This window comes from Lutra lutra, chromosome 7 (assembly GCF_902655055.1).
Source record: "Lutra lutra chromosome 7, mLutLut1.2, whole genome shotgun sequence".
NCBI lineage: Eukaryota > Metazoa > Chordata > Mammalia > Carnivora > Mustelidae > Lutra > Lutra lutra.
In genome coordinates, this window is record NC_062284.1 from 23,229,843 (window position 1) to 23,253,681 (window position 23,839).

Sequence of the window (23,839 nt, forward strand, 5' to 3'; positions counted from 1 at the left end):
ATACAGACACTGCTGTAAGGCTTTGGGTATTGTCTGGTTGGATATGACTCATATTGTCCCCAAAACTATGGTTAATAAGCTGGCAGCCTATCCAACCCCTAAAAATGTGAAAAAGATGCAAACTTTTGTAGGGATTTTAGAGTATTGAAGGACTTTCATTCCCCACCTGGCACAATACATCCATCCCTTATGCTACCCTCTAAAGAAAGAGTAAAGGGGTTCAGGACAGAACTCCCAGAATGTACCACAGAATGTGAGTTATTTTGAGCTTGACATCATACTTGACATCATGTGAGCCCAAGAGAAACTTGTCTCTCCCTTAATGACACAGAAAAATATAAATTGTGTTTTTTCTCAAAATAGAGTTATTAAAAGAGATACATTTTATGTGAATCTGCATAATAGAACAAACATCTAATGGCCAAAAATATGTTCTTTTTATTTTCCTGTGAAGTGTGTTTTTCCCTCTGAAATCCCAGACCCTACCCCATTCTCCTTAGTTCAGAATGGCATATTTACCTCATTTTGCTGACTGTCTTTGGAATTCCCATGTCTATGTGAATTTCTCATACATGTGCCTATTAAATTCCATTTTCTCCTATTAATCTGTCTCATGTCAGTTTGATTCTTAGGCCATCTAGATGGATCTTTGAGGGGACAGAGGTTGTCATTCCCCAACAGATGGTGTAGTCAGCAGAATATTTTGACTCACTGAACACCATTTGCTGGACACTGCTGCAGCTGTGAGATCCTGGGACATCTGACACCTGCTGTAATCTCTATCTGCAGAGAGAGTCCAATGGAGCAAGAATGTCGAGAGTCCCTTTTCTCTCTTTCTAAATTTAGATTTGCAGGAGAAAATATATGTGGAACTAGATCCTTGGGCCTGGTAATTCTTTGGTTGAATTTGGTACTACCATATGTTTTGATTACTGATCCATTTCTTCCATGAGACAGTCTTTGTTTTCCTTTCTTTTGTCCTTCATGCAGTCTGTCTTTTATTGCTAAGGGATATCTTGGAAACCAAAGCTACAAAACTATGTGGGTAAAGCACTTAAAAGTGGTTAGAGCACTTGCCACCTCAAGAAGACTACTGTGATAAGTTGGTCATGGAATGGTTTAGATTGACAGTAGTTCTCCCACCAACCTCAAAAATACTTCTGTGTATTTAAGTACCTTGTAAAACTACAAACAGTCCCCAACCTGCAGCGTATCTTTTTAGGTATTAGTGTGGCTCCAAGAGACCCTAGGCTTAGATAAAACTGCTAATTTTTTTTCCATTTGTCTTGTTCTGTGTCATAAGAGCTTGGATTTGTGACCAGTGAGAACATTCTCTTTGGTCTCTACAAGGTTACATCATGGTGGGCAATGAAATAGACTGGGGATCTGAGTTTCATTCTCTGTCTGGCTATGCTAGCCCTCAGAGATGCTTGTCATGAGAGGTTCCAACTCATAGGCACCTTTGTCATTTCAACCTCTGTTGCTTATTAGTGTTATAAAGTCCATTCTAGAACTCCCTGTCCAGTGTCACAGATTAACAGGCTTGTGGCTGAAAGCATGCCACAGTTTCATGGAAGCCTGGGGACACCATTTTCACTATACCATCTTTACCACCTGTACAACAAAGATTTTTGCTTTCTTAGACTAATTTCAGGAATAAACTTTGGGATCATAGACACTGTGTCATCTCTGTGATCCCTGGACACCTCTTGCATCTTTTTTTAAGCCATTAAAAGTTTTTTGTTTGTTTGTTTGTTTGTTGTTTGTTGTTGGCAGAAAAAATATTTTTTTAATTTTTCTTTTAATTTTTTATTTCTTTTCAGCATAACAGTTTTCATTGTTTTTGCACCACACCCAGTGCTCCATGCAATACATGCCCTCTCTAATACCCACCACCTGGTTCCCCCAACCTCCCACCCCCACCCCTTCAAAACCCTCAGGTTGTTTTTCAGAGTCGATAGTCTCTCATGGTTCACCTCCCCTTCCAATTTCCCTCAACTCCCTTCTCCTCTCCATCTCCCCATGTCCTCCATGTTATTTGTTATGCTCCACAAATAAGTGAAACCATATGATAATTGACTCTCTCTGCTTGACTTATTTCACTCAGCATAATCTCTTCCAGTCCCGTCCATGTTGATACAAAAGTTGGGTATTCATCCTTTCTGATGGAGGCATAATACTCCATAGTGTATATGGACCACATCTTCCTTATCTATTCGTCTGTTGAAGGGCATCTTGGTTCTTTCCACAGTTTGGCGACCGTGGCCATTGCTGCTATAAACATTGGGGTACAGATGGCCCTTCTTTTCACTACATCTGTATCTTTGGGGTAAATACCCAGTAGTGCAATTTCAGGGTCATAGGGAAGCTCTATTTTTAATTTCTTGAGGAATCTCCACACTGCTTTTTTAAAATTTTTTTTTAGCTTTTGACAAATTTTATTTTTATTTTTTATGTTGTTTATTAAATTTTACTTTGCTTTTTTAATGTTCCAAGATTCATTGTTTATGCAATGCACCCAGTAGTCCATGCAATATGTGCCCTCCTTAATACCCACCAACAGACTCACCCACACCCCCACTCCCCACTAAAACCCTCAGTTTGTTTCTCAGAGTCTGCAGTCTTTCATGGTTCGTCTCCCCCTCCAATTGACCCCAATTCACTTGTCTTTCCTTCTCCTAATTTCCTCCATGTTATTCCTTATGTTCCACAAGTAAGTGAAACCATATGATAATTTACTCTCTCTGCTTGACTTTTTTCACTCAGCATAATCGATCTCCTCCAGTCCTATCCATGTTGTTACAAAAGTTGGGTATTCATCCTTTCTGATGGCTGAGTAATATTCCATTATATAAGTGGACCATATCTTCTGTATCCATTTGTCAATTGAAGGGCATCTTGGGTCTTTTCACAGTTTGGCAATTGTGGCCACTGGTCCTATGAACACTAGGTATATGTGGGCCTTCTTTTCACTACATCTGTATCATTGGGGTAAATACCAATAGTGCAATTGCAGGGTCATAGGGAAACTCTATTGTTAATTTCTTAAGGAGTCCCCACACTGCCCACCACTGAAATTACTAGAACTCATGCAACAATTCAGTGATGTGTACAAAATCAATGTACAGAAATCAGTTGCTTTCTTATACACTAACAATGAAAATATAGAAAGGGAAATTAGAGAATTGATTCCATTTACTACAGCACCAAGAATGATAAGATATCTTGGAATAAACCTAACCAAAGAGATAAAAGATCTATACTCGAGGAACTACAGAGCACTCATGAAAGAAATTGAAGAAGACACAAAAAGATGAAAAAACATTCCATTCTCAGGGATTGGAAAAATAAATATTGTCAAAATGTCTATACTACCCAGAGTAATCTATACTTTAAATGCCATCCTGATCCAAATTCCACTGGAATTTTTCAAAGTGCTGGAACAAACAATCCTAAAATTTGTATGGAACCAGAAAAGACCCCAAATCGCTAAGGAAATGTAGAAAAAGAAAAACAAAACTGGGGGCACCTCGTTGCCTGATTTCAAGCTTTCTTACAAAGCTGTGATCATTAAGACAGCATGGTACTGACACAAAAACAGGCACATAAACCAATGGAACAGAGTAGAGTCCAGATATGGACCCTCAACTCTATGGTCAAATAATCTTCAACAAAGCAGGAAAAAATACCAGTGGAAAAAAAGACAGTCTATTCAATAAGTGGTGTTGGGAGAATTGGACAGCTATGTATAGAATAATGAAACTCGACCATTCTCTTACACCATACACAAAGATAAACTCAAAGTGGATGTGGGGGCATCTGGGTGGCTCAGTGGGTTAAAGCCTCTGCCTTCGGCTGAGGTCATGATCCCAGGGTCCTGGGATTGAGCCCCGCATCGGGCTCTCTGCTCAGCAGGGAACCTGCTTCCTCCTCTCTCTCTCTCTCTCTCTTTCTGCCTGCCTCTCTGCCTACTTGTGATCTCTGTCTGTCAAATAAATAAATATAATCTTTATTAAAAAAAAAAACCTTGGGACGCCTGGGTGGCTCAGTTGGTTAAGCAGCTGCCTTCGGCTCAGGTCATGATCCCAGCGTCCTGGGATCGAGTCCCACATCGGGCTCCTTGCTCGTCAGGGAACCTGCTTCTCCCTCTGCCTCTGCCTGCCACTCTGTCTGCCTGTGCTCGCTCTCTCTCCTCTCTCTCTCTCTGACAAATAAATAAAATCTTTAAAAAAAAAAAAAAAAAAAAAAAAAACCTCAAAGTGGATGTAAGACAGAAATCCATCAAAATCCTAGAGGAGAACAAAGGCAGAACCTTTTTGACATCAGCCCCAGCAACTTCTTTCAAGACATGTCTCCAAAAGCAAAGGAAACACAACTGAAACTGAAATTTTGGGACTTCATCAAGATAAAAATCTTCTGCACAGTAAAGGAAATAGTCAACAAAACAAAGAGAAAACACATGGAATGGGAAAAGATATTCACAAATGACACTACAGAAAAACCAGAGAATATTCCAGATTGCTATGGAAATGTTGAGAAATGTTGAAAAAGAAAAACAGGGGTGCTTGGGTGGTTTAGTGGGTTAAGCCTCTATCTTCGGCCCAGGTCATGATCTCAGGGTCCTGGGATGGAGTTCCGCATCAGGCTCTCTCCTTCGTGGGAAGCCTGCTTCCCCCTCTCACTCTGCCTGCCTCTCTGCCTACTTGTGTTCTCTCTCTCTCTCTCTCTCTCTCTCTCTGTCAAATAAATAAATATAATCTTTATTTTAAAAAAAAGAGAGAAACAAAGCTGTAAAAAGTATCAGGCATCATGTTACCTGATTTCTAGCTTTACCACAAGCTGCGATCACCAAGACAGCATGGTACTGGTACAAAAATGGACACACAGACCAATGGAACAGAGCAGAGAATCCAGATGTGGACCCTCAACTCAATGGTCAAATAATCTTCAACAAAGCAGGAAAAAGCCATTAAATGTCTTACTGGTTTGAGTCACTATTAAGAGATTCTACTTGCCAATGACTGGATGACAAATCCTTTAAATTGCCTGTATTAAAATATATATTAAGGGTGCCTGGGTGGCTAAGTTGGTTAAAGCCTCTGCCTTCCACTCGGGTCATGATCGCTGGGTCCTGGGACCGAGCCCCACATTGGGCTCTCTGCTCCGTGGGGGGCCTGCTTCCTCCTCTCTATCTCTGCCTGCCTCTCTGCCTACTTGTGATCTCTGTCTGCCAAGTAAATAAATAAAATCTTCAAAATATATATGTGTATAAAATAGCTTTCAATTGTTCTATTGGTATAACAGCTAGTCTTAGGTATTGCTTTGACAAGATAAAAGAATAGACTTTATTTATTTTTTTACAGTTTATTTCTTGGGGCACCTGTGTGGCTCAGTCAGTTGAACAGCTGCCTTTGGATCAGGTCATGATCCCAGGGTCCTGGAATCAAGCCTCGAATCAGGCTCCCTGGTCAATGGGGAGCCTGCTTCTCCCTCTCCCTCTGTCCCCTGACTCGTGCTCTCACTCTCTCTATATCTCAAATAAATAAATAAAATCTTTAAAAATTCTTCTTTTAAATCTTTTCTTAAAATGATTTTATTTATTTATTTATTTATTTGACAGGGAGAGAGGAGAGAGAGAGAGAGAGAACACCAAGGCAGAGTGGCAGGCAGAGGGAGAGAGAGAAGCAGGCTCCCTGATGAGCAGAGATTCCCAGTGCTGGCCTCAATCACAGGACCCTGGGATCATGACCCGAGGTGAAGGCAGACACTTAACAGACTGAGCCACCCATGTTCCCCAAAAGAACAGAATTTAGACAGAAGATAAAAAGAAATGTCCATAACCAATGTAAATTCCCTTCCTAAAATCTGACCCCATCTGCCAGTTTTTACTCTCTTTCTCAATAAAATTTACAAAATCATTTTGGCCTAATCTTTGTGTTCAAGGTATACAGATTGCTAGTGTAAATGCTGAAGCCAGAAAACAAATTTAACAATAGCACCTAAGACTGCCAATAAGGGTAACTTTGCTCCTACCTTCCAGGGCTCTGTAATCACACTCTGTCTAACCTTAGGCAAACCTATACATGTCTTTTGCAGTAGTATCTTAGACCCCTACAATGCAAAAAACAAAAACAAAAACAAACAAAAGAGTATCCCCTGGACAACAGTAGAGCTTTTAAATTTTAAGGCCCCTTTACCTCTACTTTCAGAGGCTCTAACTGAATTTAGAGAATTATTAGAAAGATTATTTAGCTATATTCACAACCTTCCCTTCTGTGGAAATAGATAACCAAAATTTCTCCTAGGCACTTGTACAAATGATTTGTAAAAGGCCAAATATTCACAGGCTAATAAAAACCAAGGTTAAATTGTGTATCCAGAAAAAAGGTTTTTGATAAAATGCTTTATACATACTTTACTAGGATATAAATTATTTGGACCCCATTTTATTTAAAATTCTCTCTGATATAAAAAATCAAATTTAGTTAAAAAGATGGGCAAGTCCCTTGATATTCAGGCAACAATACAGGTGTTTAGGGTATTAGGAATAATTAAAGCCGACTGTCTTTGCCAATCTACAACATCACTTATTCTTCTCAAAATGTTTATAGATACTATTTTTAAAATCAGGATATTGGAACAAAATTGTTCTGTACTTTAAATAAAAGTAAATTTTATTTTATTTTTATTTATTTATTTGACAGACAGAGATCACAAGTAGGCAGAGAGGCAGGCAGAGAGAGAGGGAGAAGCAGGCTCCCTGCTGAGCAGAGAGCTCGATGCAGGGCTCGATACCAGGACCCTAGGATCATGACCTGAGCCAAAGGCAGAGGCTTTAACCCACTGAGCCACCCAGGCACCTCTAAAAGTAAATTTTAAATGGCAATTACCCTGAAACTCTAGAAAGACTTTCTTATTTTCCTTTTTTTCATTTTTTTATCATTATATTTTTTGTCATAATAAATGTACTCTTTGGGGCATATATATATATATATATATATATATATATATATATAGCTATTGTGACAAGCATGAGATGATATCTCGTTGTGGTTTTGATTTATATTTTCCAGAGATAAATAATCTTGAGTGTTTTGAGGGGTTTTATTTGTTTGTTTGTTTGTTTGTTTTTAAGATTTTATTTATTTATTATTTATTTATTTGAGAGAAAGAGAGAGCATGAGCTGAGAAAGCTCAGTGGGAGAAGCAGACTCCCTCCTGAGCAAGGATCCTGATGTGGGACTTGATCCCAGAACTCCAAGATCATGACCTGAGCCAAAGGCGGTTGTTTAACCAACTAAGCCACCCAGGCACCCAATCTTGAGCATTTTTTACGTGGCTGTTTGTCATCTGAATGTCTTTTTTGGAGAAGTATCTGTCCACATGTTCTGCCCATTTTTAAATTGGATTAGTTGGTTTTGGGGTACTGAGTTGAATCAGTTCCTTATATATTTTGGATACCCTTTATCAAGTATATCACTTCCAAATACCTTTTCCCATTCTGTAGATTGCCCTTTCATTTTGTTGTTGTTGTTGTTTCCTTCACTATACAAAAACCTTTTGGTTTGAAGTAGTCCAAGTAGTTTATTGCTGCTTTTATTTTCCTTGCCTCGGGGGCCCTCTCTAGAGAAATATCACTACAGTTGATGTCACAGAGCTTATTGTCCCTGCTATCTCCTAGGATTTTCATGGCTTCCAGGTCTCACATCTAGGTCTTTAAGGAATTTTGAGTTTATTTTCATGTATGGTGAAAGAAGGTGGACCCGTTTCATTCTTTTGCATGTTGTTGTTCTGTTTTCCCAATACCATTTGTTGAAGAGACTCTCTTTTTCCCATTGAATATTCATTCCTCACTTTTCAAAGATTAATTGACCATATAATGTGGGCTTATATCTCAGTTTTCTGTTCTATTTTTGTGCCAATATGATACTGTTTTGATTACTACAATTTTATAAAATACTTGAAGTCTAGAACTGTGATACCTCCAGTTTTGTTTTTCTTTTTCAATATTACATTGGCAATTCAAAATATTTAGAAAAAAATCTTTGCATTCTTTTTCTTTCCCTTGAAATTTTAAATTTATCATGTCTTTGAAATGTAAACATAGCCCAAAATCTCCTGAGACTGAAGAAAAAAAGAAGAAGGAGAAGAAGAAGGAGGAGGATGACAAGAAGAAGAAGGAAAGTTGCAAGGAGGCCTTTTTAAAACATGAACTGTGGAAGAGCTTTTAGTCAAGAATCTAATGCCTCTGATAACAGGAAGATATGTGGCAAATATCTAACTTCAGAAAAACTTAGATAATCTCACTCTGCCTTTGATATACATTTTCTACTCCTATTTCCTCTGGGACCTAAGCACCAATCCTTGTCATTCAAATTTTGGAAATAGGTGGGGTTTTTTTCATTAAATAAATAAATACATACATTTTAAAATTGTGTTTATAATATCCTCTCCAAAAACTTTAGTGGAAACAAAATTAATATTTGTTAATGTCTTATTTATATTTGTGTGTGTGTGTCTGTGTGTGTCCATGAATACTATAAATTTGAGAAATTTTCTCTACCTCTGGATTATACTGCTAAAATTATTATGTAAAAGAGTTCCATTTAGTTGTTTTGAAGGCAAGTGCTTGCAAGGATTGGACATTCTAAAATTCACAGAAAGGGGGCGCCTGGGTGGCTCCGTGGATTAAAGCCTCTGCCTTAGGCTCAGGTCATGATCCCAGGGTCTTGGATCCAGCCCCACCTCAGGCTCTCTGCTCAGCAGGGAGCCTGCCTCCCTCTCTCTCTGCCTGCCTCTCTACCTACATGTGATCTCTCTTGCTCTCTGTTAAATAAGTAAATAAAATCTTTTAAAAATAAATTCACAGGGGTGCCTGGGTGGCTCAGTGGGTTAAAGCCTCTGCCTTTGGCTTAGGTCATGATCCCAGGGTCCTGGGATTGAGCCCCACATTGGGTTCTCTGCTCGGCGAGGAGCCTGCTTCCCCCTCTCTCTCTCTGCCTGCCTCTCTTCCTACTTGTGATCTCTGTTAAGTAAATAAATAAAATCTTTAAAAATAAATAAATAGGGCACCTGGGTGGCTCAGTGGGTTAAAGCCTCTGCTTTCCGCTCAGGTCATGATCCCAGGGTCCTGGGATCAAGGCCCGTGTTAAAGGTTAAAGCCTGCTTCCCCCTCTCTCTCTGCCTGCCTCTCTGCCTACCTGTGATCTCTGTCTGTCAAATAAATAAAATCTTTTAAAAAAATAAAATAAAAAAATAAAAATAAATAAATTCACAAACAGGAACTAACCTAAATGTTTTTCAAGTTCATATATCTGGGATAATATTTGTTATTAAATGTAATTTAAGGTTGTTGATTGAACAAAAATATATATGTATTTAGAGTTATCAGCATTAAGTATAAAACATTTATTATGCTTGCTCAATAAATAACCTAAACTTACACCTAAAGATAATAGAAAACGAACAACAAACGAAGCCTAAAACCAGAAGAAGGGAAGGAATAATAAAAGTTACATCTCACAAAACAAACTGAGGGTTGCTAGGGGGAAGGGGAGTTGGGAGAGGGGGTGGGATTATGGACATTGGGGAAGGTATATGCTATGGTGAGTGCTGTGAAGTGTGTAAACCTGGTGATTCACAGACCTGTACCCCTGGGGATAAAAATACCTAATATGTTTATTAAAATAAATTAAAAAAAAAAAAACTTTAAAAAAATGTTACAGCAGAAATAAATAACATAGTTTTTTTTAAGATTTTATTTATTTATTTGACAGAGAGAGAGATCACAAGTAGGCAGAGAGGCAGGCAGAGAGAGAAGAGGAAGCAGGCTCCCTGCTGAGCAGAGAGCCTGACATGGGGCTTGATCCCAAGATCCTGAGATCATGACCTGAGCCAAAGGCAGAGGCTTAACCCACTGAGCCACCCAGCACCCCAAAAATATAGAATCTTAATAAACAATAAAGCATACCAATGAAACCCAAAGCTGATCCTTTGAAAAAATATATAAAATTGATTCAACCTCTAGTCATATTTATCAAGAGAAAAATAGACAGGACTCAATTTTACAAGTGAAAGAGGAGAAATAAAAACTAACATCACAGAGGGCACGTGGGTGGCTCAGCTGGTTGAGTGACTGCCTTCGACTCAGGTCATGATCCCGGACTTCCAGGATTGAGTCCCCCATCAGGCTCCCAGCTCCTTGGGGAGTCTGCTTCTCCCTCTGACCTTCTCCTCACTCATGCTCTCTCTCACTCATTCTCTCTCAAATAAATAAATTAAATATTAAAAAAAAAAACTAACATCACAGAAATACAAACAAATTATAAGAGAATATTATGAAAAAAAATATGCCAACAAATTGGAAAACCCAGAAGTGGATACATTTCTAGAATTGTATATACTATCAAAACTGAAACAGGAAGGAATAGACATTTGAATAGACCAGTTAGCAACAAAGAAATTGAATCAGTAACCAAAAACCTCCCAACAAATGAAAGTCCATGACCAGATGGCTTCACTGGTGATTTTAACAAGCAGGGCTGTTTTTTTTTTTTTTTTTAAGATTTTGTTTATTTATTTATTTGACAGAGAGCGAGAGATCACAAGTAGGTGGTGGGGGAGAGAAGCAGGCTCCCCACTGAGTACAGAGCCTGATGCAGTGTTCAATCCCAAGACCCTGAGATCATGACCTGAGCCAAAGACAGAGGCTTAATCCACTGAGCCACCCAGGTGCCCCTCTAACAAACGTTTAAAGAACAGTATATGCCTATTTTTTCTCAAACTGTTCCAAACAATAGAAATGGAAGGAAAAATTACAAATTCATTCTATGAGGTCAGCATTAATCTCATACCAAAACCAGATTAAGACATCACAAAAGAAAGTGATATAGACCAATATCTCTGATGAACATAGGTGCAAAAATCCTCAAAAAAATACTAGCAAACTGAATCCAAGCATATATTTGTAAAAATCATTCACCACAATCAGTAGGATTTATTCCCAGGTTGCAAAATGATTCAACATTCACAAATCAATCAATGTGATACACCACATTAATAAAAGAAAGGATACGAACAATATGATCCTTTCAATAGATGAATAAAAAGCATTGGACAAAGCACAACATCCATTCATGATAAAAAGCTGCAACAGAGTAGATTTAGAGGGAACATAGCTCAACAAATTAAAGGCTACAATATGAAAAACACACTGCTCACATCATACAAAGATGGACAGCAGAGAGCTTCCCTTGAAGGTCAGGAACAAGAAAAGGATCTGTACACTTTCATCACTTTAATTCAACATAGTACTGGAAGTCCTAGTCACAGCATTCAGACACAAAAATAAGTAAAAGACATCCAAATTGATATGGAAGAAGTAAAAGTTTTGCTATTTACAGATGACTTGATACCATATATAGAAACCCAAAAAGACTCCACAAGAAAACTGCTAGAACTGACCAACAAGTTTAGTCAAGTCACAGGATACAAAATCAATATTCAGAAATCTGTTCATTTCTATACACCAATAACAAAGCAGCAGAAAGAGAAATTACAAAAACAATCCCATTTACAACTTCACCAGAATAATAAGGTACTTAAGAATAAACCTAATTAAAGAGGTGAAAGATCTGTACTCTGAAAACTATAAAACACTGAAGAAATTGAAGAGAACACAAAGAAATGGAAAGACATTCCATACACACGGATTGGAAGAACAAATATTGTTAAAATGTCTATTTCAAAGCAATCTACACATTCAATGCAATCCTTATCAAAATACCAATAACAGGGGTACCTGGGTGGCTCAGTGGGTTAAAGCCTCTGCCTTCAGCTCAGGGCATGATCCCAGGGTTCTGGGATCAAGCCCTGCATCGGGCTCTCTGCTCAGCGTGGGGGGGGGCTGCTTCCTCCTCTTCTCTCTCTCTCTCTCTCTCTCTGCCTACTTGTGATCTCTGTCTGTCAAATAAATAAACAAAAATTTAAAAAATATCAATAACATTTTTCACAGAGCTAGAACAAAGAATGCTAAAATTTATATGGAACCACAAAAGACTCCAAGGAGCCATAGCAATGTTGAAAAAGAAAGGAAAAGCTAAATACATCACAATTTCAGACTTCAAATTATGTTATAAATCTATAATGATTAAAACAGTATGGTACTTGTACAAAAAATACACATACAGGGGTGCCTGGGTGGTTCAGTGGTTTAAGCCTCTGTCTTCAGCTCAGGTCATGATCTTAGGGTCCTGGGATTGAGCCCCAAATTGGGCTCTCTGCTCAGCAGGGAGCCTGCTTCCCCATCCTCTCTCTGCATGACTCTCTGCCTACTTGTGATCTCTGTCAAATAAATAAATGAAATATTTTTTAAAATACATGTACAGATAAATGGAACAAAATAGAAAACCCAAAAATGACTATATGGTCAATTAATCTTTTACAAAGTAGGAAAGAATATCCAATACAGAAAAGATTGTCTCTTCAACAAATGGTGTTGGCAAAGAGCAATGTGGAAAAGAATGAAACTGGACCACTTTCTTACTCCATAGACAAAAATAAACTCGAAATGGATTAAAGACCTAGGTGTGACTTGAAACCATGAAAATACTAGAAGAGAGCACAGTTAGTAACTTCCCTGACATCAACCACAGTCATAAACAACATTTTTCTACAAAGGCCCCTGAAGCAAGGGAAACAAAAGTTAAAATTAACTAGGGAACATCTCAAAACAAATAGCCTCTTCACAGTGAATGAAACAACAAGAAATGAAAAGGAAACCTACAGAATGTGAGAAGATATTTGCAATGACATATTAGATAAAGCATTAGTATCCAAATTATATAAAGTACTTATAAAACTCAATCCCTGAAGAACAAGTAATCCAATTTAAAAATGGGCAGAAGACATGAACAGATACTTTTCTAAAGAAGACACAGACAGGCAACACATATAAAAATATGCTCAACATCACTCATTATTAGGAAAATATAAATCAAAACTACAATGAGATATCACCTGGTGCCTGTCCAAAGCTAAAATAAACAACATAGGAAACAAGAAATGATAGTGAGGATGTGGAGAAAAAGGAACCTTCTTGCACTGTTGGTGAGAGCAGAAACTGGTGCAGCTACAGTGGAAAACAGGATGGAGGTATCTCAAAAAATTAATTCAAGGGGCTATATATATCCCTATGTTTATAGCAGCATTATCTACAATGGCCAAGATGTGGAAGTGGCCCAAGTATTCATCCATAGATGCATAGATAAAGATTATATATATATACACATACCACATTGTATGTGGGAACATTATTCCAACATAAAAAAATAATGAAAATAATGAAATCTGCCATTTACAATGACATTAATGGAGCTAGAGAGTATAATGCTATGTGAAATAAGTCAGCTAGGGAAAGACAAATACCACATGATTTCATTTATATGTGAAGTTTAAGAAACTAAACAAATAAGAAAAGGTTGAGAGGAGAGAGAGAGAAAGAGAGAGAGATAAACCAAGAGACAGACTCTTAACTATATAGAACAAACTAATGGTTCCCGGGGGGAGGTGGGGGAATTAAGGAGTGCACTTCTCATGATTAGCATAGGTGTTGTATGGAATTGTTGAATCAATATATTGTACACCCCAAACTAATATAACACAGCATGTTCTCCATGTTATTCCTTATGCTCCACAAGTAAGTGAACATGGAGCCCATTAGGAGAAGGAAAGGAAAAATGAGTTGAGGGAAATCACAGATGAAGATGAACCATGAGAGACTGACTCTGAGAAACTGAGGGTTTTGGAGGGGACGGGTGGGGGTTAGGTGAGCCTGGTGAGTATTAAGGAGGGCACATAATGCATGGAGCACTGGATGTAGTGCATAAACAGTGAATCTTGGAACACTGAAAAAGCAAATAAAATAAAAATAAAATAAAATATAAAATAAAATATTGTATGTTAACTAGAATTTAAAAAAAAAAAACTTTCCAGAAAACCTTTTTTTTTCCTGATTCTGTTTATCAGAAGTCAAATAAGTGTATTATATTCCTGTTTCAAAATTGGTAAATAATAAATCTTAGGATAATTTTTTACTTTGTCTATATGCCTCATGGAGTTTTGTGGGTAGTCTAAGCACAAGTTTCAAGAAAACGTAAATGAAATAGATGTAAATAAAATTTTAAAAGACTTGTAGGTAAACTTTTATAAAGTTTCCTCTGTCTTTGGTAACCTAAAGTTTTAAAGTTTTGCTAAGTTAAAAGATGAGTAAAATTAAGTTTGTTAATAATCTAGATTTTTTTCAAAACAAGATAAAGTAATAAAACATTAAGTATTAAACATGATTTTTCTAGTTTTGTCTTATTATAGAAAAACTAAAGATGAGTGTGTGTCTGTTAGTAAACATATTTTGTGCTTTATTTAATACTGTACTATAAAATGTTTCCAAAAATTATGAAATATATTCATAAATTTGCCAATATAAAGAAATCTGGTGTAACATAATTCGCAATTGTTTACTACTTAGTTTATATTAAAAATCAAGGTTTGGGGGTACCTGGCTGGCTCAGTCAATTGGGCATCTGCCTTTGGTTCAGATCAAGCCCCACATCAGACTCCCTGCTAAGTGAGGAGTCTACTTCTACCTCTGGTTGCTTGTGCTCTCGCTTTCTCTCTCTCTGTCAAATAAATGAATGAATAAAATCTTTGAAAAGGAAAAAATTGAAGGTTTATAAGCATGAAAAATTCTTTTTTTTAAGATTGTATTTATTTAGAGGCACCTGGGTTAAGCATCTGACTTAAGCTAAGGCCATGGGGAGGGTCAGAAGGAGAGGGAGAGAATCTCAAGCAGACTCCCTGCTGAGCACGAAACCCAATGCAGGGCTCTATCTCACAGCCCTAAGATCTGGACCTGAGCTGAAACCAAGAGTCAATGGCTCAACTGACAGAGCCACCCAGGCCCCTCTAAGCATTGAGGATTTTAATAAATATATAAGACTACTAGAAATAATAAGGGAAACGACTCTGTATGTGAGAAAAGTAAGATCTGTGTTTTGGGGGGAAAAGATAAGGAACAAAATACATATTTGTTAAGGGAAAAGAAAATAATGTTGTCCTAAAGTAAGACCGGTTATTTATAGGGGAAATTTTTGGTCAAAAACTGAATATAAAAAAGAAAGTTGTAGAAGTTTTATGAAGATAGAGCCTTTGGAAAGATTTCCTTTTTTTTTTTTTTTAAGATTTATTCATTTGAGAGAGAGAGCACGTGAATGAAATGGGGAGGAGAAGAGGAAGAGGAAGAGAGAGAAACCAGCAGACTTCACGCTCAGCACAGAGCCCGATGTAGGTCTCTATCTCACAGCCCTGAGATCACGACCTAAGCTGAAACCAAGAGTGGGATGCTTAACTGACTAAATCATCCAGGTGTCTCTGGGAAGAAATTTTATGTGTCATCAGTACTGGCTAAAATTAGGATAAATTTAAATAATTGCATGAGTTTGACTATCAAAAGTACACTGGTGCAAATTTCATTTTCTCTTTGTTAAAGGTAAAAAGTTTTCTTAAACTTTTGGTGGCTTTCCTTAAGAAATTGTAAACAAAAGGTTTTTTTCTATTTTTTTAAGATTTATTTATTTATTTATTTGAGAGAGAGAGAGAAAATGGGGACAGCAGAGGGAGAGGGAGAGAGAATTTTTTTTTTTTCTAATGATTTTTAAAACTTATCTGTCAGAGAGAGAGTATGAGAGAGCAAAAGCAGGCAGAGGGAGAAGCAGGCTGCCCAGTGAGCAATGCCCACTGATGTGGGACTCAATCCCAGATCCTGGGATCATGACATGAGCTTAAGGCAGATGCTCAACAGACTGAGAGACCAGGTATCCCCTAAAGTTTTTTTATCTTTTAAATTACCTGCCTGGAAAAAACAAAAAGAATGATTTATGTTTGCCAAAATAATTTACCATGTTTGTCAGATCTCTGATTAAGGGATCTAAGACTTAATATTAAAAGAGCTGAATTTTTCTCACAACTATGTAACTTACATATTTGTCTTTGATATCTTATACTGGATAAATGGATAAATTTTATTTCATAATCAAATACTTGAAACTTTTGATATTTTTAAACATACTTCCCAAAATTGAATTCTAAAATGAAGGTTGTTTTGTTGTTGTTGTTGTTGTTGTTGTTATTGGGGGGAGGGTATTTTTGTTTTTTACCACAATCTAAATGAAATTCCCTTCAAGTCCCTGGAACACTTCAAAAAAATTTTGTGGGGTTACCTGGGTGGTTCAGTTGGTCAATCATCCGCCTTCAGCTCAAGGTCATGATCCTAGAGTCCTGGGGTAGAGTCCAGCATTGGGCTCCCTGCATTGGACTCTTTGCTCAGCAGGGAGCCTGCTTCTTCTTCTGCTTGCTGTGACTCCTACTTGCTCTCTCTCTCTCTTTCTCTCTGACAAACAAGTAAATAAAAATTTTTTTAAAAGTTGTGTGTGTGAGAAATTAACCTAATTAAGCTTATTTGGCATATTGAATTACATGGAAAACGTTGTCAAAGATGTGATATTAAACCTTCTTAGATTATATTTATGTAGTTATGTTATTAAAATAAGTATTCTAGGGGTGCCTGGGTGGCTTAGTGGTTAAAGCCTCTGCCTTAGGCTCAGGTCATGATCTCAGGGTCCTGGGATCGAGTCCCGCATCGGGCTCTCTGCTCAGCAGGGAGCCTGCCTCCTCCTCCTGTCTCTCTCTGCCTGCCTCTCTGCCTACTTGTGATCTGTCTGTCAAATAAATTAAAAAAAAAATAAGTATTCTAAAATTACATGAAACTCTTAGAAATCCAGTGTTGCATTATGTAATTATCTGGAAGTGTTGCATGCCACAAAAATAGTCTAATTTCCTTATCAATTGCATTGTAATGAAGTCTAATCAGATCTTTAACCATGCCATTTTTAAGCCTTTTACCATTTATAAAAAGTTGTACTTTTATTCAGATGAGTCTAAAAAATTATGCAAATATGCTTAATCTTCATTTAGGATTCATGGATAAGGAGTGCCTGGGTGGCTCAGCCAGTTAAGAATCTGCCTTTGGAAAATGAATTTTGGGGACTTCATCAAAATCAAAATCTTCTGCACAGCAAAGGAAACAGTCAACAAAACCTAGAGGCAGCCCACGGAATGGGAGAAGATATTTGCAAATGACAATAGAGACAAAGGGCTGATATCCAGGATCTATAAAGAACTCCTCAAACTCAACACACACAAAACAGTAATAATGTCAAAAATGGGCAGAAGACATAAACAGATATTTCTCCAATGAAGACATACAAATGGCTAACAGACACATGAAAAAATGTTCATCATCACTAGCCATCAGGGAGATTCAAATTAAAATCACTGGAGAGGGGCGCCGGGGTGGCTCAGTGGGTTAAGCCACTGCCTTCGGCTCAGGTCGTGATCTCAGGGTCCTGGGATCGTGTCCCACATTGGGCTCTCTGCTCAGCGGAGAGCCTGCTTTCTCCTCTCTCTCTCTCTGCCTGCCTCTCTGCCTGCCTCTCTGCCTACTGTGATCTTTCTCTGTCAAATAAATAAATTTAAAAAAAAAACCACATCAAGATACCACCTTACACCAGTTAGAATGGCCAAAATTAACGAGACAGGAAACAACGTATGTTGGAGAGGATGTGGAGAAAGGGGAACCCTCTTACACTCTTGGTGGGAATGCAAGTTGGTGCAGCCACTTTAGAAAACAGTGTGGAGATTCCTTAAGAAATTAAAAATAGAGCTTCCCTATGACCCTGCAATTGCACTACTGGGTATTTACCCCAAAGATACAGATGTAGTGAAAAGAAGGGCCATCTGTACCCCAATGTTTATAGCAGCAATGGCCACAGTCACCAAACTGTGGAAAGAACCAAGATGCCCTTTAGCAGATGAATAGATAAGGAAGATGTGGTCCATATACACTATGGAGTATTATGCCTTCATCAGAAAGGATGAATATCCAACTTTTGTAGCAACAGGGACAGGACTGGGAGAGATTATGCTGAGTGAAATAAGTCAAGCAGAGAGAGTCAATTATCATAAGATTTTGCTTATTTGTGGAGCATAACAAATAACACGGGGGACATGGGGAGAGGGAGAGGAGAAGGGAGTTGGGGGAAAATGGAGGGGGAGATGAACCATGAGAGTCTGTGGACTCTGAAAAACAATTTGAGGGTTTGGGAGGGGCAGAGGGTGGGAGGTTTGGGTAAGCCTGGTGGTGGGTATTATGAAGGGCACGTATTGCATGGAGCACTGGGTGTGGTGCATAAGCAATGAATTCTGGAACACTGAAAAGAAATTTAAAAAATAAATAATTTTTTTAAATTGAAAAAAAAATCTGCCTTTGGAGGGCAGAGAAGTAGGAGGACCTCTTTCAACCGGTCCCCTAAAGTGAGTTAATTATCTACCAGAACACTCTGAACACCCATGATATCAGCCTGAGATATAGGATTAAACACTTCTGATCTCTATGGGGGCAGAAGACATCAGTGCATATGTAAAGCAGAGTGGGAATGCTTGGACTGATATCAGAGGATAAACAGAAGGGGGAGGGAACCACCAGAAGCCACCCATTGGAAAGCAATACCCCAATACAAAAGTGCCCCGTGATTGGGGACAAGCATTAACTTGGAGTCTGGCTAAAAGCAATCAAAAAGAGCAAAAGATCTTAAGGGGCAACTGGTGGAATTGGGTGGTCACGGGCAAAGCCTAAGCCCAGAGTCCCAGGTTGGCCACCACCAGCAGCCACCACCCATGCAAGAGAGAGTACAGGGGAGCAACCGGGGTTGTGCGGCTTGCACCACGGCTTGAGCTGGGCACACTCCCACCCCTGCATGAGAGAGTCTGGTGACAGCACCAGTTTGTGCTGCCTAGAACTTTTGCACACTGCGCAACTGGGGTCTGACCCACTCCCCGTCAGAGACTGAGAACACTCCATGCAGGCACCAGCTGGCAGTCTCTAGGACTGGCTGAGTTCTATGGTGGTAAGCTGAGGTCTAGACCCTAGACAGCAGTCCCGGCAAAGGCAGCCACCAGAAGAGGGCTCCCTGGACCAATATCACTCATGGTTTTAGTGGCATGGGGTTGCAGAGACAAGTGGGCTCTTTGGGCAACCCCTGAGACGGTGGCTGGGGACATGCTCTGCCTGTGCAAGGTTGCACCACTCAGCAGATTTTGCAGAGGGGGAGTCTGTGTATTCTGGACCATCCAGAGGGGAGAAGACTGAAGCTTCTCTCTGAGATGGAGGTCTGGGTGCAGTTTGCTTTCCACTAAACCTCCAAAAAGCCGAAAAAACCCAAAAGAAAAAAAAACCTCCAGAGAACAAAAGCCTGAAAAACCAGTTTCCACAGAGCCCAGCCCCTTGATAGGGGGCAGGAAGACACAACTAATGCAAGGCTGCCTGAAAAATAACGTGGCAGACCCCTCCCCCAAAAAGCCAGCCACAAGAATGAGAGGACAACCACCACAGGGTCCCCATAAAACTGTAAAATCACAATATCAGGGGAAAACAATATATTAAGCTCCTGGTATTGCCCTGAAACTTGTATATTTCATAGATACAACTTTTATTTTTAATTCGTTCTCACTATTCCTGTTCTTCTTAATTTTTTAACCTACTTACCATTACAACTAGAGGTTTAATATAACATATTCCATAATAACCCATTAACTTGAACTTTTTTCATACATTCAACTGTGTTTTTCTTTTTCTTTTCTATTTTTAATATACATATAGATATAAGCTTCAAGGTAATCTTCTTATCCTAATCAACATTACCCATATATATATAATCCAGTTTTAATCTCCCTTTTCTCTGGAAAGTTTAGTCCTTTTTTTTAAGATTTTATTTATTTATTTGACAGAAAGAGATCACAAGTAGGCAGAGATGAAAGCAGAGAGAGAGAAAGAGAGAGGAGGAGGAAGCAGGCTCCCCGCTGAGCAGATAGCCTGATGCAGGGCTCAATCCCAGGACTCTGGGATCATGACCTGTGCTGAAGGCAGAGGCTTTAACCCACTGAGCACTCCGGGTGCCCCAGAAAGTTGAGTCCTTTAACAAAGATATCAGGATACATCCAGGAAAATCAAATTAACCTTCCTTGCCCACATGGAGGATTTATAACCACACTCCCATCTTATTCTTCTGTCAGTGTTTATGTGTATTTGTTTTTGTTCTGGCATTATATAATCTTATCCTTCAGGTTCATTTTGGCTGGGTTCTTTTTTTTTTTCCTTGTCATTTACTTTTGTGGGTCTTTTTGTTTCTCCATTTTTATTTATATACTTTATAAATCCTACCTTTGGGGCCCATTCTGGCTGGGTCTTCTCTTTTTTTCTCTCTCTCTCTCTTATGTTCTTTTCTTTTTCTTTTATTGGTGACTTCCGATTGCTCAGAAGCATTCCAGGGTGCACCTTGCCTGGATCCTGGTTGATATATTCAGTTATAAATCCCCTGAACCACGTCTCACAAAAATGACTAGGAGGAGAAACACCCAACGGAGGAAAAATTCAGAGACTATGCCCTCTCCATCAGAACTATTGGATATGGACATAAACAGTATGTTGGAAAGGCAATTCAGGTAACAATTACCCAGGCAATGGCTAGGTTAGAGAAAACCACTGGTGACAACATGGAATCCCTAAAGGCAGAAGTGAAAGCCACCTGGGAAGAAGTTAAAAATGCTATCAATGCGATGGAATCTAATCTAAATACTCTAACAGCTAGGATAACTGAGGCAGAAGATAGAATTAGTGATCTAGAGGACAAACTGATAGAGAAAAAGGATCAGGAGGAGGCCTGGAGCAAACAGCTTAGAAGCCATGTAAAGAGAATTAAGGAAATAAATGATGCCATGAAACATTCCAAAGTCAGAATTATTGGGATCCCTAGGGGGAAGAGAAAGAAAGAAGACTAGAGAATATTGTTGAACAAATTCTCCATGAAAATTTTCCCAATCTGGGGAATGGAACCAGTGTTAGTGTTCTAGAGCCAGAAAGAATACCCTTCAAGATCAACAAACCTAGAAAGATTTGGAGGTACTTCATTGTGAGACTGATGAGACATAATTTTAGACAAGAGCTTTGGAGAGCAGCTAGGGGAAAGAGACTCCTTATGTACAGAGGAAGGTCCATCAGAATAACGTCAGAACTGTCCATAGAAACCTGGAAAGCCAGAAAGGGCTGGCAAGGTATATTCAGGGCACTAAATGAGAGGAACATGTGGTCAAGAATACTTTATCCAGGAAGGTTGACATTCAAAATGGATGGAGAGATAAAGAGCTTCCAAACAGGCTAGATTTAAAAGAGTATGTGACCACCAAGCTGGAACTATGAGAAATATTAACAGGGGTTCTAAAAAGGAAGAGAGAACCCAAGAGTGTCATAAAACAGAAAGTTACAGAGACAATATATAGAAACAAGGGCTTCACAGGCAACATGTTGTCAATAAAAACATGTCTTTCAATAATCACTCTCAACGTGAACGGCCTAAAGACTCCCATAAAATGGCACAGGGTTTCAGAATGGGTAAAACAACAGGACCTGTTCATATGTTGTCTACAAAAGACCCATTTGGAACCTAAAGATACATTCAGACAGAAAGTGAGGGGATGGAGAACCATCTTTCATGCCAATGGGCTGCAAAAGAAAGCTGGGGTAGAATTTCTCATATCAGATAAATTAGATTTTAAACTAAAGACTGTAGTCAGAGATACAGAAGGACACTACCTCATTCTTAAAGGGTCTACCCACCAGGAAGATCTAAAAATTGTAAATATTTCTGCCCCTAACATGGAAACAGTCAACTACATAAGCCAACTGTTAATCAAAATGAAGAGTCATACTGATATGAATATATTAATAGCAAAGAATCTTAACACACTGTTCTCAGTAATAGACAGATCATCCAAGCAGAAAATCAATAAAGAAACAAGAGCTTTGAATGACACATTTGACTAGATGGACTTCATAGATAGATACAGAACATTCAACCCTAAAACAACAACCCTAAAACAACCCTAAAACAACAACCCTAAAACAACCCTAAAACAACCCTAAAACAACCCTAAAACAACAGAATACTCATTCTTCTCGTGCACACATAGAACTTTCTCCAGAATAGACCACACACTGGGTCATGAATCAGGGCTCAATTCATACCAAAAGACTGAGATTATTCCCTGCATATTCTTAGACCACAATGCTTTGAAACTAGAATTCAACCACAAGAAAATGTTTGGGAGGAATTCAAACACCTGGAAGCTAAAGACCACCCTGCTTAAGAACGTTCACATCAACTAGGATATCAAAGAAGAACTTAAATAATTCATGGAAACCAATGAGAATGAAGACACATTGGTCCAAAACCTATGGGATATGGCAAAGGTGGTCCTAAGCTGGAAATACATAGCCATCCAAGCCTCACTCAAAAAAACCGAAAAGTCCCAAATACACAAACTCTCTTTACACCTCAAAGAACTGGAAAATCAACAACAAACTAAACCAATCCCATGCACAGAAAGGGACATAATTAAGGTTAGAGCAGAGATCAATGAGTTAGAAACCAGAGATACAGTAGAACACGTCAAGAAAACTACAAGCTTGTTCTTTGAAAGAATTACTAAGGCCAATAAACCACTGGCCAAACTAATCCAAAAGAAAAGAGAGAGGACCCAAATTGATAAAATTATGAATGACAGGGGAGAGATCATGACTAACACCAAGGAAGTAGAAACAACAATCAGAAATTATTATCAACCATTATATGCCAATAAGTCAAGCAACATAGAAGAAATGAATACATCCATGGAAACCTATAAACTTCCAAAACTGAATCAGGAAGAAATTGACAACCTCAATAGACCAATATCTAGTAACAAGATTGACACAGTGATCAAAAGCCTCCCAAAAAACAAAAGCCCAAGTCCTGCTGGATTCCCTGGAAAATTCTACCTACATACAAAGAAGAAATAATACCTATTATCCTGAAGCTGTTTCAAAAATAGAAACAGGAGGAAAACCCCCAGACTCTTTCTATGAAGTCAGCATTACCTTGATCCCCAAACCAGACAAAGACCCCATCAAAAAGGAGAAATTCAGACTAATATCCTCATGAATATGAATGCCTAATCCTAGCTAATAGGATCCAACAGTACATTAAAAAGATTATCCACCATGACCAGGTGGAATTTATCCCTGGGAGGCAAGGGTGGTTCAACATTCACAAATCAATCAATATGAATAAACAAATCAATAAGAGAAAAGAGAAGAACCACATGGTCCTCTCAATTGATGCAGAAAAAAAACATTTGACAAGATACAGCATCCTCTCCTGATTAAAACTCTTCAAAGTATAAGGATAGAGGGAATATTGTTTCAACTTTATAAAATTTATCTATGAAAAACTCACAGCAAATATCATACTCAATGGGGAAAAGCTGACAGCCTTCCCTTTGAGATCAGGAACATGGCAAGGATGTCCACTATCACCACTGTTGTAGAACATAGTACTAGAATTCCTAGCAACAGCAATCAGACAACAAAAATATATAAAACATATTCAAATTGGCAAAGAAATATCAAACTCTCTGTTCGCAGATGACATGATGATACTTTATATGGAAAACCCAAAAGACTCCACCCCCAAACTACTAGAACTCAAACAGCAATTCAGAAATGTGGCAGGATACAAAATCAATGTACAGAATTCAGTTACTTTCTTATATACCAACAATGAAAATATGAGAAATTAAAGAATCAGTTCCATTTACTATAGCACCAAGAACCATAAGATACATGGGAATAAAC